Source organism: Equus asinus, chromosome 17, assembly GCF_041296235.1.
Source record: "Equus asinus isolate D_3611 breed Donkey chromosome 17, EquAss-T2T_v2, whole genome shotgun sequence".
Classification (NCBI taxonomy): domain Eukaryota; kingdom Metazoa; phylum Chordata; class Mammalia; order Perissodactyla; family Equidae; genus Equus; species Equus asinus.
In genome coordinates this window covers 42,268,777-42,285,214 of record NC_091806.1, presented here as the reverse complement: position 1 = coordinate 42,285,214, position 16,438 = coordinate 42,268,777, and the positions used below count along the sequence as shown (strand labels likewise).

Sequence of the window (16,438 nt, the reverse complement as noted above, 5' to 3'; positions counted from 1 at the left end):
GGGCCAGGGCAGGTGCTGGGGACAGGAAGGCACAGGCCTGCTCGAAGGCCACCTTGCCTTGGGCTCAGGGGTCAAATATGAGCCCAGGAGAGCCTCTGCCTGGGCCCCAGCATCTGGCCAGAGGCCACACACCCTCCTTGGTCTATCAGCTGCTGAGTCCTGGCACAAGGGATGTGGGTGGCCTCCAGGCTTGCCATCCCAGAGCAGGGCCCCGAGCAGGGGGCAGACTCGTTCAGGTCAATGCCAAGGCCAGCCACCGCGTGCTGCAGCATGGACATCAGTTCCTGGTGCCCGCTCTGCTCATGGCCACAGCCCTCAGCCTCCAGAGGCCCCAGCATCCTAATAGAGTCTAAATTGCACCTTTCAGAGATGCCTGATGGATAACCAAGAAGCACCTGGGAGGCAGGGACCCAAGGCCTCACCGTTCCCCTGTCTGCAGGCCTCATCCATCTCTGGCTCCAGTCTTCCTGGCCGCCCCCTCCCCAAGGCCACGAAGCTAAGCCCTCTGCTCCAGGAAAGTGGGGCGGGGCCTGGGGGCCGGGGTGGGAGGAGAGCATACCTCACTGGGAGGCTTTTAAGTGCCTGGGTGCCAGGCAGCTTTTTTATTCCTTTGTTGTGTCTGATGGTTTATGTGGCCATCAAGTTAAACCTGGTAAATCGCCCGTCTTTTACGGGGTGACTTGTCACTGTTGCCTGGATCCCGCAGACTTCAGCGCAGTGCGAGTTATGACCTGCCAACTCTGTGACTGACAGCAGGAACCTTCATGTGCCACGGGGGGCAGGGGAGGGGAGCAGTGAGCTGGCTCAGACTGAAGGTATCCAGACCTCTATTAGCCGAGGGGGCGCCTCGGCCATCATTCGTGGCATTCTCCATCAGTCACTAGCTCCTGCCAGCTTCCAGGACAGAGAAACCTGGGTTCGAGTCCTGCCTTTGCCACTTCCAGGCTGTGCGATCTTGAGCAAGTTGCTTGCCCTCTCTGAGCTTCTGTTTCCTCATCTATAAACGTGGTCTTAATAGTTTCCCTTACAGGAGAACTTATTATTGAGGAGTCAGCGAGATAATATGCATGAAGATAATACTTATGAGCGCAATCTGTATGTACCGGATGCATGAGGTTTAAAAGATGCTGTAATTCTGTGACTGTCCCAGGCACACCAGTCTAGGCTCTGTGTTAACTGCCTGTCTCTTTCTTCTGCTCTCCAGGAACCCCTTTTTCGGGCCCCTGCCCCTGCCGTGCCTTCAGGGTAGATGGGAGCCTGCAGGCCAAGCTGCTTCCTGGCATGGACTCCTTGTCGGTCACTAGGATGCTGGCCCCCCACCCCCCCAACCCCCGTCAAATTGTACATGCTGAGTCCCACCTCCAAGCAGCTAGGGTGGAAGCACTGACCCTACATCCAGGCCACACAAAGCTGGCTCCTCCACGCCAGCTCCCTCCTGTGTGACGCCAGGCTGCTCCAGCCCCTCCCTTATGGGGGGCCATCCAGGCCCAGGGAGGGGATGTGAATGGGTGGGGCCCACAACTCTGCTCTTGCCTCCGTCACCCCGGAACTCTGAGACGCAGTCCACTCCCAGTTCCTGAAGGCCCCACACTCCCTTGTGCTTTCTCCGGGCCTTTGCACGTGCTGTTGCTGCTCCTTGGACCCCAACACACCCTCCCCGACTCATGCCTCTCCAGGCTAGCTTCTACTCCTTCCCTCACCCTCAGCTGAGACGCCCCCTCTGCGAAGTTTTCCCTGACCCTCCACAAGGCTAAGTCCGTGTCCAGCTCTGTTCCCACACCCATCTGACCGGTGGTAGTAGGTGCTAAGTAACATCTGTAAATATCTACCATCTGGATGGCAGTGCCTCCCTGGTGGAGACCCCTGGCCTCCCAGTGCCCTGCCCGGTATCTTCCCAACTCCCATCACGCTGGGCTGCCAGAGGCCCAGGGCCCTCGGGGGGGTCCTCTCAGGGGAGTTGGAGTGACGGCAGCTTGCAGGGGGCAGCTGGAGGACCCAAGACCCTGGCACGCTGGGTGGGGATGGCACCAGGCTCCTTGGGTGGGGGGGGGACAGTTAGACGTGAGCACACCAGGGGCTGAGCAGGGGAGGGGGCACATTTCTGGAAGGAGCTGGGGGTCCCAGGCAGGAGAGGGAGGACTGGACAGGCCTCCCCCGGCCTCTGAGCCCTGGCCTGCCTTCCTGTTCATCAGCGAAGGCAGTCATGTGGGGACATCCTGAGGCCGGGTCCCCGAAAGTGCCAGGCACCGTCTCAGCCCCACTTTAGGGATCAGAGAATTCCGGATGCCATGAAGGAGGCATGTGGACTAGAGAGGGAGAAAGGACAACAGGGCTAGGTTCAAATCTGGCCTCACCGGCCCCCAGCTGTGTGACCCGCCATGACACCTCTCTGGGCCTCAGTTTCCCCATATGTAACATGTTGCCGTGAACCCGATTCTCCTGGGAGGATGACAAGGGAGGGGTTGTGCAGAGAGCCCAGCATGGACCCCAGTGGCTTAGGAAAGAGGAGCTGCCCCACCCTGTCCCAGGAGGGACCCCAGGGTCCTCCTGTGACCCACTCAGGATGGCTAGCCACCTGTCTTGGCTGAGCTTGAGAAAGAGGGAGGCCAGAGACAGGTGAGCTGGGCCTCGCTCAGACAGAAGGAAGCCCATCCTCCCAGCCCCTCCCTCCAGCGAGAGGAATTCACTGTGTTCTCCCTAAACCGTGCCAGGCCCACAGGCCCTTCCTGGCAGAGCAGGGTCCCTGGGCAGGGGCGAGGTGCGCAGGGCAGCCTAGGGGCTGAAGCAATTTCTCAGCCTCAGGGGGACCCTGGGCCCACAGGGAGCAGGGGCCTCTCCCATCAGGCAGGGAGCTCCACACCTGTGCTGGGTCCCCCACAAACCTGTGTTTAAATTAAGGAGGGGCCCCACATCTGCCCCCACCCCTGCAGCCAGCACTACCTCTGGGGCTCAGCTACAAGCCGAGAGAGGGAGGGAGGAGGGTTGAGAGGCAGGGACAGGCCTGGGGAGAGATGTGAACTGGGGGCCCGGAGAGGGACTTGGGACTTCTCCGAGCCCTTGTTCAGGCCACCGCCGGGGCTGCTCTTGCCCTGGCCTGTCGGGGCCCACCGGAGACACCTCCACGGGCAGGGGACCAGATGCCGTGACCCTCAAGGCCCTTCCAACCCTGCCCTGCACACCTTCGCCTCTCCTCTCCTCTCCTGGTGCCATCAAGAACTTGTAATGTGTGGGGGGTGGGGTGGGGATGCTTTTAAAACCTAAAGTTAATTATTTTTCTAATTTCATGCTGCATGCATTATGCATCGGCTGTTATCACCGGCGGTAATTGCACACAGGTATGCAAATACACTACAACAGTGCCTCGAGTTCACCTCCCCGCGTGGGCCGGCTGGGCGGGGCTGGCAGCGGGATGTCCTGAACTTCAGAAATGCAAATCACTTTAAAAAACAAGACTTTAAAATCGCGTCTGAGGAGGTTAATTATATTGATAACAGTGTTCGATATTAAACTATTCAGGGCCAGGAGGGGGTGGGGGGATGAAAGGAGACACATGTAATTTTGTTTCTTTCTCTCTCTGGCATTATTTAATAAGACGTTCCTGCCCTGATATTTCTGTCTGTCTGTGTGCATTTTTTAGTAAAACTGCCTAGACTGAGGCTTAGTTCCTTTTGGGAAGGAAAAAGGAGAGGCCAGGGGAATCTCAGAAGGCAGGAGAGCGGCCCGAGGGCCTTTATTCTGGGGGCGGCTGGGAGCAAGGAAGAGAGAGGGCAGCACCCCTAGGTGACAGGGCTGGTGACAGCCCCAGAGAAGAGGGCGGGGGCTTCTCCCAGCCAGCGAGATCCTGGCAGCCAGGGGCCGAGAGGGGAGCTGGGCGACTGGGACAGATTCGGGATGGTACTGCTTACTGAGAATAAAGCAGAGGCTTGGGGCTGGCGGGGTGGTGGGGGGGCGGTGCCCAGGAGCTGTGTAGCATCCTCCACAGGTAGGCCCTGCTCCCAGCGAGACCCCCTATTTATTTATCACGAGTTGGTTGCCCAACCCCCCCCCCCCCCACTAGAATGTAAACTCTTACGAGTCAGGATGCGTTCTGTCCTGCTCACTGGCCTGCACAGAGCCTGGCACAGGTGGTGCTCATAAACGAATGAATGAATGAATGAATGGAGACGCCAAAAGGGAGGCCCCAGAACCTGAAACCCAGGACCGGGCAGTGGGAGAAAAGAGGGAGGCTAGCCTCCTTCAGCCGCACCCTAGGAGGTAATGATGACCCGGGTGTCCTCGCCACGCCAGCCCAAAGAGGCACAGAGACTGATCTGAATTGTGCAGCAAGTGGAAGAGGGGCTGGACACAGACCCAGGCCTCAGACTCGTTGTCCAGTGCTCCTCCCCTGCCAGGTATCTTACCTGCCCCCTCAGCTGCCCAGTGGGGTGATCGATCCCCAGCCCCAGAGGGAGCAACCCCGGGCGAGACCCCTGGCTGTCCCCGCTCGTCTCCTCTGATGTGGGGGTGGCCAGCCTGGCACTGCCCAGCCGTAGGTCTGACGCCTGCAGACAGAGGCTGGCCCCACTTTCTTTGAGAGGCCCCCTCCCTCCCACCCCCACAGATATGCCTGGGGTGGAACCCACCCTCAGGACCCTGGAATCTGGGCGGTAAAGGACCTCGGGGATCATCCGCTTTTTACAGAGGAGGGAAAGTTGAGGTCCAGAGAGGGGAAGGGATGGGTCCAGGACAGAGGACCCTCCATCCTCCTCCAGCCTGGGCACTGACTGCCCGCCGCTCTGGCCCTCTGAGGGCAGGCCCCTCACGGCCGGAGCTGGCGAGGCCGCGTACCTGCTGCACGCTGAGCCTTCACACGCTGCTCCTTCCCAGGGGGCCACAGCCCTGTGCAGCCCGAGACCCCAGTGCACAAAGGGGAGCACGCTCAGGGGGAGGGACGTGCCCAAGGTCACACTGCCCCTCCATCTGCCCCCACAGCGCGGTTTGTCCGTCTTTGCTTTCCTCCCTTGGGATGGAAGGAAGCTGATCAGAGGCAGAGAGGGGGCGCCGAGCAGATCTGCGTAAATCTTTGGGGCTCAGGTCTGGCGAGCAGCAGCCGGCTGAGCCCCTCCAGCTCGGCCTCAGCCCCAGGAATTACCCACCCCCCCGGGGCTGGGAGGGGCGTGAGCACCCGTGGCGTCGGTGGGGACGGGGAGGGGACGCCCGCTGGGCAGGGGCAGAGCTCGGGCTCCGCGCTCCCGACGCCTCGCGGCCCCGCTGCCGGGCTGGCGCGCCTTTATAATAAATAACAGCAAATAGCCGATCCGCAGGGCATCTTTCACGCCGGTGGCTAATAACACGGCTATTAATGCCCCCGCAGACGGCGTGCGCGCCGCGCCGCGCTGACAAATGTCCCGGGCCCTGGCGCAGTCATAAATCAGCCCCTCTCCTGGGGAAGCGCGCGCGGAAGTGTCATTTTCCATCTTGGTAATGAATTGGGGCTTCCCTGCCCTGCCCAGGGCGCCGCCCGCTAGAGGCGGCCCGGGATTGGTGTTTGGGGAGGAGCAAGCCCGCCCTCCTGGCCTCCTGGGAGCCGGGGAGGAGGAGGCCCCGCCCCCCATGCGGGACCCTGCCCCCCACTAGACCCAGCGCTGGCGGTTCCCACGACCAACCGGGAGGGAGGAAGGAGGAGGGAACGTTCACGGCCTGCTGTGTGACCTTGGGGCACTCACTGCCTCGTCTCTGGGCTCCTCAGGCCACTTTCACCAACAAAGGGGCTGAACTGGAAGCCAGAACAGATGATGCCCAAGGGCCAGCAGGAGCAGGGCCTTGGGTGGGGGCCTTGGATCAACTCCACCCTGGGTCCTCCTGGCCAGGGTAGGGACAGACAGGCCAGATGGAGGGGAGTTGTGGACTCCCTCCTGTTGGAGGGCAGCAGGTGCCATGGCCAGTGACCAAGGTCACTAAAGGTCCTGCCTCCCCAAGGCCTCACTGCTGCCCGCTTTGGGCAGAACTCAGAGTGGCTGGAAGCAAGACCTCCCAACCAGGGCAGGGGGCGTGGTGGGGGCAGCTTACTCCAGGAACGGCCACTGCCTTACACCCTGGGACCACCCAGCCTGGGTAGAGCCCAGCAGCACGGGGGGCCACCAGGTAGCAAATGACCCCTCCCCTGGCAAGCAGAAGCCACTAGTTGCCTCTTAACTGCATGTGTGGGCTGGGTGGGGTGGAGCTGCAGAGCTGGGGGGCTCTGTGATGCCCCGGTGCCACCAGCCTGGGAAGAGGGCAGGCCCCAGGCATCTCCCACGCTCCGCCCTCTCTGGGCACAAGGAGGCCCTGGCCTTCCTGGGCCACCCTGAGCCCAACCGCATCCCCCTTACCTTCTGAGCTGCAGCCCTGGAGCCTGCTGGGTCTGGCTGGGTCGCCGCTCTGGATGTCAGCCTCTGGTCGAGGTGGGCCTGGGCCGCACACACATTCTGGCCCCGGCGGCACAGACCACAGATGTGGGGCTTTGGGTGGCCCTGGGGGCGTCCCAGGACACGGAGACTCAGTGCTTCACTCTGCTGGGCTCCTGCGTTCAGACTGCCAGGCTCCTGCGTTTAGACGTGGCTGCGGGGCCGGGGTAGCATCCTCCGCATCCTCGGCCACTGGCGCTGTGGGCCTCGTCCCTTGGAGCAAGGGGCGTGCGTGGGGGGCCTGCAGGGGTGCCCCGGGACTCCCGAGTGCGGCCTGAGGGTGTTCTGGGCCCCTGCTTCCCGGGCATGCCCTACGGTTGGGCGCCCATCCAGGGAGGGTGGCCCCTTTCAACTTTCGCCCTTTTGTCTGTTGGCCGCCACCTCCTCTGAAAGGCTTCTGCGTGGCTTTTACCCCCTTTTCTTTACCAAGTTTTTTTTAATCCCTTTAAGTCACTTGGCAGAATGCACTGCCTTGCAGCGAGCGTTCTTGCGTGACAAGCTGAGAGGGAGCCACTCTGCAAGGAATTGGTATTCCTGCCACTCAGGCTGCGTCTCCGGGGGGCCGGCGGAGGCCCATTGCCCCGCCGAGGGGCTCGGATGTTCTCCGCGGGGCTGGGGCAGCTGACAGGTGCCGCCGAGCTGTCAGGCCCCACATGCCCCTCGATGGGAAGATGCTGGGGGCACGGGGGGGGGGGGGGGCTCCGTCGCGCTTGGCTGCTCCTGTTTGGAGAGAGGTTTTCTTGCTGGGGAGGCGAGGGATGGGTTATTCCTGCTTCATCCCCTGATGCTGTCTGTCCTTCGTCTCACCCACTCCCTGCCTCCTTACCTGCCAAAAGACAATACAAGTGATTAAGCCCTGGAAAACGAGGAGCCGCCCAGGGAGGGACAGGCAGCCTGGCGGCAGCCCCGTCTCCTCCCAGCCCTCAGGAACCTGTTTGCTCCAACGCCACCATCCCCTGGGTTGGGAGGGGGCTGGGCTTATTCTCAGCCATCTCCCTTCGCTTTGCAAGTCCAGATAAGCAACCGCTGGCCAGGCAGCTCCCGGTTTCCCTTTTCCTGGGGGTGGAAGGGTGGGCAGAGAAAAATGCAGTTCTGAGAGCTCCTGGCCGTGCAGGGGCCGCCCGCCGGCCCAGAGCTGGCTCCACTCCCCCAGCACCTGCTCCTCTGGCTAAATGTCATTCAAAGGAGCCAACTGGGCCACCGCGGGCTCGGCTCGGCTTCCAGAACGAGCACAGCCTTTCCCTGCCGTGGGAAGCAGGGCCATCAGGGGACCGGGGAAGTGGCGGCCCCGGCCTCTCTCCTGTGACTACCCCGCTTCCTAGGAGGAGGTCAGGGCTCCACACCCCGACTGGCCCCTGCGGCCACCCTCCCCTTTACAGGGCCCTGGGCGCAGGGCCGGCGGTGCCTGCAGAACCTGGAGCCCTCTCATTAGCGTGCTGGTGGAAGGCCCGCCGGCTGGTGTCCGCGCTCCCCCTGCGGAGCCCTCGCTGGAAAAGAGCTTTATTACACATCTGAGAGGGTTAGCTCCGGTTTGAAATCGGATCCAGATGGACGCAGCTGCATCTGGGCACTTTTCTTTGGAGGGCTGAAGGTGGCTGATTCGAGAAAGCCTTGTTGTCTGGGGCTATTACGAATCAAACCAAGGATATTTAGGGCGTGCGTTTTAATAAGCGCAGAACCCAGACTGGGGAGTCACCTGCCCACTGGGCGCCCGGCCCGGCAGGGAGAGCATGTGGGGAGAGGGGCGGCTGCTGGCCGGGTGGAGTGCAGGCTGAGGCTGATGGGGTTGACAGGATAAGGGGGGGCCATCTTGGGACCAGCTTCCCCAGGAGCTAGGAGATTTAAGCACCAGCAAGGCCGTTGGGACATCGATCCTGAATGGCCAGGGCCCTGGTGAAAACGCTCAGGGCGTGAGCAGGCAGGTGGGGTGCCGGCCCCGGGAAGGGACAGGGTGGGGGGTGGGCAGGAGGGAAGATGAGGACAGAGTCCTGCTGGAGGGGTGAACGCCGGGCTCCAGCGCGGGCTCTCATTGCTATTACACCCGCGTGATTTCATCCAATTATAAATTGTAATTTCTCTATGAAAGCGAGAGATGGAAAGAGTCCAGCGAAGGTCATCTGCCTCCCTGGCCGGGGCGAGGGAATTGTTTTATACCACGCGGGGTGGGGGTGGGGGTGGCTGGGCCCCCGTGTTTAGGGACCATGGCGGCAGTGTCCTCGGAGCCCAGAGGCTCCAGCCAGCTATGGCCGGCTGATGCCCCACAACAGAGAGAAGCTGGCTGAGTTCTGCTTTGAAATTATGAATCCAGGATCCCGCTGGCATCAGACCCTTCCCACAGCCCTCAGGATAAAGGCATTGCTCCTACAACAGCCTCCAAGGCCCCGTAAGGCTTGGCCCTGCCCCGTCCACCGGCCTTGTCTCCCACCACTTCCCCTTAATACCCCTCCCCACACTCTTCCCTTCCCCATGCTGTTCCTCCTCCTACAAGCATCCATGCAACATCACCCCTCGCCTCCTGCATCAGGTTGCCCCCTCCCTGTGTGTGTGGTCGCACAAACCATGACGGCAATGACAATAATATCTTGAAAGGAACTGTCTCTCTGGTTCAAGGAAGGGATGCATCTGCTTGTCTGAGGCTGATCCCCTACCACCTGGCTCAGTGCTTTGTACACAGTAGGTGCCTAATAAATGCACACAGTGAATTCCCCACACTGCTTCCTCATTTAGAAAACCAAGGGTCCGAGCGAGGCTCTTGGCCCATCCAGCTCTGTACATCCTGGGTCCGCCTTCCCTGCTGCCCTCCCCCCGCCCTACTGCCTTCCCTGTGGTCCTGCATAGCGTCCTGGGAACCCCAGGGCACCCCATGCCCCAGACCCCACTGAGGAGACCAGGCTGGAGTTTTCTGCCTTGGGTGGGTGTGCCTCTCGGGCACCTGGGGGTGCGTTTGTATTCCCAGGTCCGCCTGGCTGGCAGTGTTGGGAGGTGTGAGCTCTTTCCACGTGTGGGTGCAAAATAACGATTGTTAGCCACCTGCATTCCCTGGGCCTGGAGTAAACGTGTAACTGCGTCCTCCTGGCCAACACCGGCCCTCAGAGCCGTGGAGGCCCCAGCAGGCGCACAGCTGGACCACACGGTGCAAAGTTAGCGGCTGCGTGTGGACTTTCTACACTGTCCACCAAGTCGACCGAGGACAAAATGAACCTCGGGTCCTAGGGGTTCAGTAACAGGGGCCCATCTTTGGCCCCTGGCCTCTGTAACTGGCTCTCAGGCACTCTCCCCACCCGACAGCCTCTGCTCAGCCCCACCTCGCCTCGGCCCTCCCCTCTTCCTACAGGCTCCAGGTCTGGTCTCTGCGTTCCGGTGCCAAAGAACCATTTTTTTTGGTCAACGTAATAAAAGCTTCCATTTGTAAGTACTTGAGATGCTTACATGATTTTACTTTTTGTTATAAATAACAACATCATAACTGTAATGAAAGAAATCTGAAAGGGGGAAAGAAAGCCAAGTGCACAGTCCCACATCACTACGCCGCTCCTTGCCTTTTGGCCGGATCTGCCCACACACGCCTGCCCTTTACAAAGGGGCGAAGCACCTTCTCCTTATCCAGGTCATTCCTGCTTTGCCATCTCTCCTGAGCCTTGGGACAACCCAGCACGGCTGGCAGGGCAGAGAGGACCGTCCCCATGTGCAGATGCACCGATACTGCGTGGGGGAGGGGGGCGCTTGTCCAAGGTTATATGACCTACACGACAGCCAGGGCCTCGAACTCCAGGCCACTTCCCTTCTCCCCGTATGACGCCAAGTCTCAGTGCAACAAAACACACCTTCAACCAAACACAAGGTGGCCCGGTGCCCGTTGCACTGAGGGACCTGAAGTTTCTCCTGAGGCCTTCTCATGCAGTCATCCATCTAGCCATCCATCTCTCCATCCATCCATCATCCATCTGTCTCTCCATCCATCCATTCCTCTGTCTGTCCATCCATCATCCATCTGTCTCTCCATCCATCCATTCCTCTGTCTGTCCATCCATCATCCATCTGTCTCTCCATCCATCTGTTCCTCCGTCTGTCCATCCATCATCCATCCATCTATGCATTCATCTCTCCATCCATCCTTCCATCCATCCCTACCTCTCTCTCTACCTGTCCATCTTTCTGTGCATCTCTTTATCCATCCATCATTCATCTATCCATTGATCTTTCTATCCATCCATCCATCCCTCCCTCCCTCCATCTCTCCACCTATCCATCTACCTGTCTATCTTTCCTTCTGTCCATCTCTCCATCCATCATCCAGCCATCTCTCTCTACATACATCCATGCATCCTGCCTCCCTTCCTTCCTCCATCCATCTCTCCATCCATCTCCATTCCATCCATCCATTTGGCAAACATGCACTGAGTCCAGTCACGCTCCAGGCACCGTGCAAGACACTGGGATCCAAAGATCCTCCAGGATCTTGTGGTCCAGCAGAGAGGCCACTGGTTTACAGAGGACCACAGTGTGAGAAACAGGGCATTATGGGAGCAAAACCCTCGCCATCCCCAGACTGGCAGGGTGGGGGCCTGATGGATCACAGGGGGCTTGCTGGGGAGGGTGATGCTATGCTGTGGTTCTGGGGTCCTCCAGGCTCCCGTGTCATGATGGTCACCTGTGAGCTCAGCGGTGAGCTAGAGTGGGGCAGGTGTGGCCAGGTGTCCCCCTGACCACCTGTCCATCTCCTGGAGCCACCGCCCCATCTCAGCGTTTTCACCACAGTGGACACGCTCTTCGTCTTTACGGTTCCCAGCTGCCTTGAAGATGGGAACTTGCTGATATTAATTCCTATATTAGCAATTAGCCTCCTGCTTCGTCTCAACCTCTGGCTCTTAGGGATGGGTTTTTATGTGTGTGTCATTAATCAGATGCCTGTCTGTGCTGCTGGAAACCCAGGTGGGCTCTGTGGCTGGTGACTTCGGTGAGTGGCATTTTAAATGAACGCCATGCCCGCCCCCTCCCTGGGCAGAGCTGCCCCGTGGCAAAGAGGGCAGAGTTTAGATCATGGTAAGCAGGTCGGAGCCGGCGCGAGCGAGGAGACCCGGGGTTTCCTTTCATTTTAGACTTCTAGGCTGAGGTCAGCCTCTGGATCCGACCTCTGTAGATGAAAGGCTCTTTGTGACTCAAACCAGCAGTTTGTTCTGTGGCCGCTGACTTCCTCCACCAGGACGGCCAAGCGCAGGGCCTGTTCCTTCTCGCCTCCTGCACTGGGGTCACTCCTCTCTCGTGCCAGTGGGGCCCTGGGGGCTGTCACAGCCACATTCCCTCTGTCCAGGGGGCTACAGCTGGAGGTCATGGCCACAGGGCAAGGTGAGCTTTTCCTTTTGGGAGTGGACGGCTCCTGTAACCAAGTTCAGTACGGTAGGGGGTGGGGCAGGAAGGGCTTTTCAGGCTGAGGGAACAGCATGCGCAAAGGCTCAGAGGTAGAAGGGCTTAGGGCAATGAGAAGGCTGGGGTCCCAAAGCTCTGAGTTAGTGAGGGCAGTGATCTGAGCTGAAGTGAGAGATGGGATTCCGGCCTTGGAGGAAGTTTAGAATGCTCGGCTGAGGGGCCTGGTCTTCATACCGAGGGCAGTGGGAGCCGGCGAGGGTACCCAGGCAGCGAGGGGCATGACCAGACCTGCAATTAGGGAGGTCGCTCTGGCTGGCATGTGGACACCTGGAGGGGGTCGGGTTCGTGGGAGGGACCAGTGAGAGGCTGGGACGGTGCCCCCAGAGCTGGGGGTGGGGAGCAGTGGCGTCGAGGGGAAGGGGCTGACTTGGAAGCCTCCCTGAGACAGGCCTGGGGGCTCTGGGGGTCCCCTCCCCCTTCTCCTGCTGCTGGAGGTGCTACAGAGCAGCAGCACGAGGCTGGCCTGCTGTGGGCTCTGAGCTGGCCTGAGCAGGAGCAGGGGCAGCGGGTAGGCCTTGGGGGGGTGGCGGCTCCAGCTCCTCCCTCTGCGCTGAGGGCCCTCCCTGCCACCTTCTCCCGGCTCTGCCCCTGGGGTTGGCACCGCATTGCCGGTGAGAAGAGGCGGAGCTGAGAGCCGGCATCCACGGCATCCACGTTGCGAACCCTCCAGGCCTGCGTTCTGCTAATTAAACCGTTTCCTGACAAAACCCAGACTTCGGGGGATGGCGCGAGAGCATGTGTGGGAGCCAGTTCATGGACGGCTGCAGGAGCCTGTGCTGCCCGGCAGTAGGCCGGGACTCCTGCGAGCTCCAATGCTCAGACGGGCCACGGGGGGCCAGGGGGTCCAGAGCAGGGAAGCCAGTAGCTCCCGGGGTGCTCTGCCAGGTCAGAGCGTCTCCAGAAAACAATGTGGGACTGCTACCCCTGGGATGGCCCTCCCTCCATGTGTGGGCTGGAGCCGGGACCTGGGGGCAAGGGCAGCCGTGGCCAGAGGTGGCCTGGGAATTCACTCCCATCTCCGAGGGCTGGACCGGCAGGGCAGCCAGGGGCCAAGTCGGCCTGGACTGTTGGCACCTGCTGCCAGCCTGCCCCGCTGGGCCCAGGAGCCCCTCCCCTGCACCATCTGGGGGTTTGGAGACCTGGCTCTACCGGTTGGGGTTGCAGCTCCTACAATGCGGCTGAGCAGCGGACGACCTAGAGAGGCCCCAGAGTGGGCACTGTCATCCCTGGGCAGCAGCGAGACAGAACAGCGGGCAGGAGCCAAAGAGGCGTCCTGCACCTGGAGCACCCCTGTGCCTTTTCTTTCTTTCTTTTTTTTTTTTTTGGTGAGGAAGATTGGCTCTGAGCTAACATCTGTTGCCAATCTTCCTCTTTTTTTTCCCCCCTCCCCAAAGCCCCAGTACATAGTTGTATATCCTAGGTGTACGTCATTCCAGTTCTTCTATGTGGGATGCTGCCACAGCATGGCCTAATGGGCCGTGGGTAGGTCTGTGCCCAGGATCCAAACTGGCAAACCCTGGGACGCCGAAGCAAAACGCACAAACTTGGCCACTTGGCCACGGGGCCCACCTCATCTCTTGTGCCTTTGAAATCACCTCCACGCAAGGCAGGGGTGGCGAGAGTCCCGTGCCCAGTGAGTAGTAAGACGGGCGAGGGGACAGGGCCAGCAAGGGCAGCTGGCACCTGGCTGGGTCCTATCCGCTGCTCTCAGCCTCTGCAGGGAAGGCCCTCGAGGCAGCCGCCAGTGGCCCTGCTGCTGAGGGATGAGAAGGGGTGGAGGCACAGGACCCTCCACGGGCCTGCCCCTCTGCCACAGGAAGGGGCACCAGGGCCAGAGCCTGCCAACCCTGGACAGGGGACAGGAGCACCAGGCTGAGTCTGCTTGCGGCTCTCTGCCCCTGCCTGGCGGCTCCCAGGAAGGTGGTGGCTGCTGGCCAGGCCCTCCCCAGCAGGGCTTGTTGCCATTCGGCTCCTGCACACGAGGGTCCAGGGGGAACCCAGGGGTGACAAGTCCCGTGCTAACAGCAAAGGCCAGACCTTTCTCAGGAAACTGGCCTGCGTTTGCAGGCAGAACAGTGGCTATGCCTTCCCGACCCCGAGCCGAGGCGGGTGGTGGGACCAGCAGGCCGAAGACCTGATCCCTCCTGGCTGCTGGCCTCACTTGCTCTCCCAAGGGGCCCCTGGCTGCCCTGGTGACGTAATGGGCCCGACATGGTGTATACCCTATAGCTCGTGAGTGGATCTTTGCAAGTGTGTCTGGGAGGCTCGGGGACCCTGAGGGGTCACGGCTGCAAGCCCCCCAGGGAGAAGGCCTAGGGGCTTTGGGAAGTCAGGCTCTGCTCACTGGGTGTCAGCTCCCTTCCTCCACCGCCCTCTGCCCTCAGCCCTCTCCCAGCTTCAGAGTCTTGCAAGAGCCCCACGCCGAAGGGGCACAGGCAGGCGTCAGGGGTCCTATGTGTGCCCTGGGGACCATCAGCACCCCCCCTCTGGCTGCCATATCCAAAACACCACTCCTTACACCTCCGCCACTGACCACACTCACAGCCTCGAGCTGGGGACTCCAGGCCACGCACTGCGACCTCCAAGTTACCCAGTGCAGCCATGCAAGCTGCCTCTTCTTCCCTCCCGCCAGCTGTGCCGCCCTCCGGCCCCCAGGGACAGCCGCCCTCTCGCCTGGCGCCCCCGGCTCTCTGGTTTCCCTGCACCAGCAGAAGCCCGTGCCAAGGGATTTTCGCCTCCGTGTTGGAAATCTCCCACCCTCTCCCTCCTTCCCGTAAACACGCTCTCCAGCCCTTGCGCTCTGGAGCAACGCTGTGCGCCCACTCGGCCACGCGGCCGGCCTTGGTGAATATTTACAGCGAGTGGCTCAGGAAGCTATTAGCTTCCTTTTCTTGTTGTTAATTGAAAGAGGAGAAAAGGGTTGTAACACTTCAAAAGCGCAGCCTGAGAGACCCGCTGAATTGGGAGGAAGGGGAAAAGGAGAGAGACGATTTTAAATAAAGAAAGGCAGCCCACCCCTCGCTGGAGGCTGGGGAGGGGGTGGACGGATGCCCCCTCCCCAGCCTCCAGAAGCCTGGCTTTCCTCGTGGCGCTCATTGTGTGTTTTACTTTCCATTTGGGAGCGTGCCTTGAGGACAGAAGGAGGAGGAGAAAGGATTCCCGCGCATTTTTGTTAATAATGAGGCTCTTGGCGAGGCCTCTGGTCCCTTGGCTCCTGGAGCTCACAGGCCCTGGGGCTTCCCTCACCTGCAGCCACCAGAATACGGGTACTGCCCTCCCGGGATGCAGGCCCAGACAGCCAGCATTGGGCTAAAGGGGTTCCCGGCCCCCAGCCTGGGTGTGACCTCGGGGAAGCTGTGGGCCCCAGGGACAGCCAAGGCCGTGGTGGGGGTGGGGACATTCTGAATCTTGGTGCTGGAAGGTCAGCACTGCCAGGCCTCTGGCCTCTGCGATGGCCTCCGAGAGCCACTCGTCCTGGAGATAAATGATCTTTCCTGCTGCACCTGCGGGTTCAGCTTCTGGAGTCTGCCCTGTGACGTCAGTGACCACACGGCGCTGCCTGTCTCCCTGCGGTCAGAGAGGGGCCGACTGGATGACTCAAAGGGTCCTTACTCCGGGAGCCGGCCATTTAGACCTGGCTGACCACTGTCCCCTCCTCCAGGAAGCCTTCCCTGATCCCCGTCTGCTTTAGAATGGCCTCTTGGGGTCCCCTGGCACCCTGCTGTCTATGAGCCTGGCCTTCTCTGTGTCTGCAGACAAGGCGGCCGACAGCATCAGACACGGAAGGCCCAGCTCCTGGGTGCTGAATGGGCTGCATCATAGGAGGGACGGACTGCACACTGAAGGAGGTCATCTCTGCCCTGCCCCCTCCCTGCATCTGCCGCCACCGTCAGACCAAACAGGAGCCCTGCTCAGTCTGGGCTCCGCGAGACACACAGCCACACGGCAGGGCAGGGGCCGGGGGGCCAGAAGTGGCCGGAGCCCTGACTGACGGGGTGGGGCTGCTTGGGGAAGACAGTGGTCTCCTGCCCTCGCTTTTCTGGCCTGCTGGCCCGGAGAAGGAAGACCGACCTGTTCTAGAAGGACCAGGCGGGATGTGCTGGGAGGGATTCAGTTCAGGAAGAAATATGTAACGGGTGTCGATGCACAAAGTTGGCCCGGCTGCCCAGGCTGGACGGCCACTTGACAGAGAGGTTGGACAAGGATGAAGTCATCAGGCGGGGGCCCAGATGACCCAGGTTCCCTCCCCTGGGGCCTGCCCTTGTGGTCATGCTGTCACTTCCTGTGTTAACCCCCACTTAGCCTCTGTCCTCCTCCTCGGCGCCCCCTCCCTGCCCCTGTGAGCTCCCAAGGGCGAGGACCGTGACAGCAGCAGTGACAGCAGCCGTGGCTAATTTGATTGAGTTCTGATGGCAGCCCAGGCCCACAGGGCTAAGTGCTCGATATGGATAACAATAATAATATCACAAAACAACAACAGAGCCACTCCGTGTTAAGCCTGATCATCTCGCCGAACCCCTGTGGGGTTATTACCATTTCAGTTTCAACTTGATAACACAGAGATACACAGGAGCCTGCCCATGGTC

At 60.8% G+C, this 16,438-nt stretch overlaps 2 protein-coding genes across 3 annotated transcripts in view; one reads left to right on the top strand and one right to left on the bottom strand.

Annotated features, from left to right (window-relative positions):
- The window catches only part of MACROD1 (mono-ADP ribosylhydrolase 1), a 146,194-nt gene that overhangs the window by 44,724 nt on the left and 85,032 nt on the right, over nt 1-16,438 (top strand). The gene's annotated exons all lie outside the window — the stretch shown is intronic.
- FLRT1 (fibronectin leucine rich transmembrane protein 1) overlaps nt 1-16,438 on the bottom strand; it is a 79,761-nt gene that overhangs the window by 9,593 nt on the left and 53,730 nt on the right. Inside the window, exon 2 of the mRNA XM_070488058.1 lies at nt 6,351-7,251. The gene's annotated coding sequence lies outside the window, so the exon portion shown is untranslated. The remainder of the gene's footprint in view (nt 1-6,350; nt 7,252-16,438) is intronic.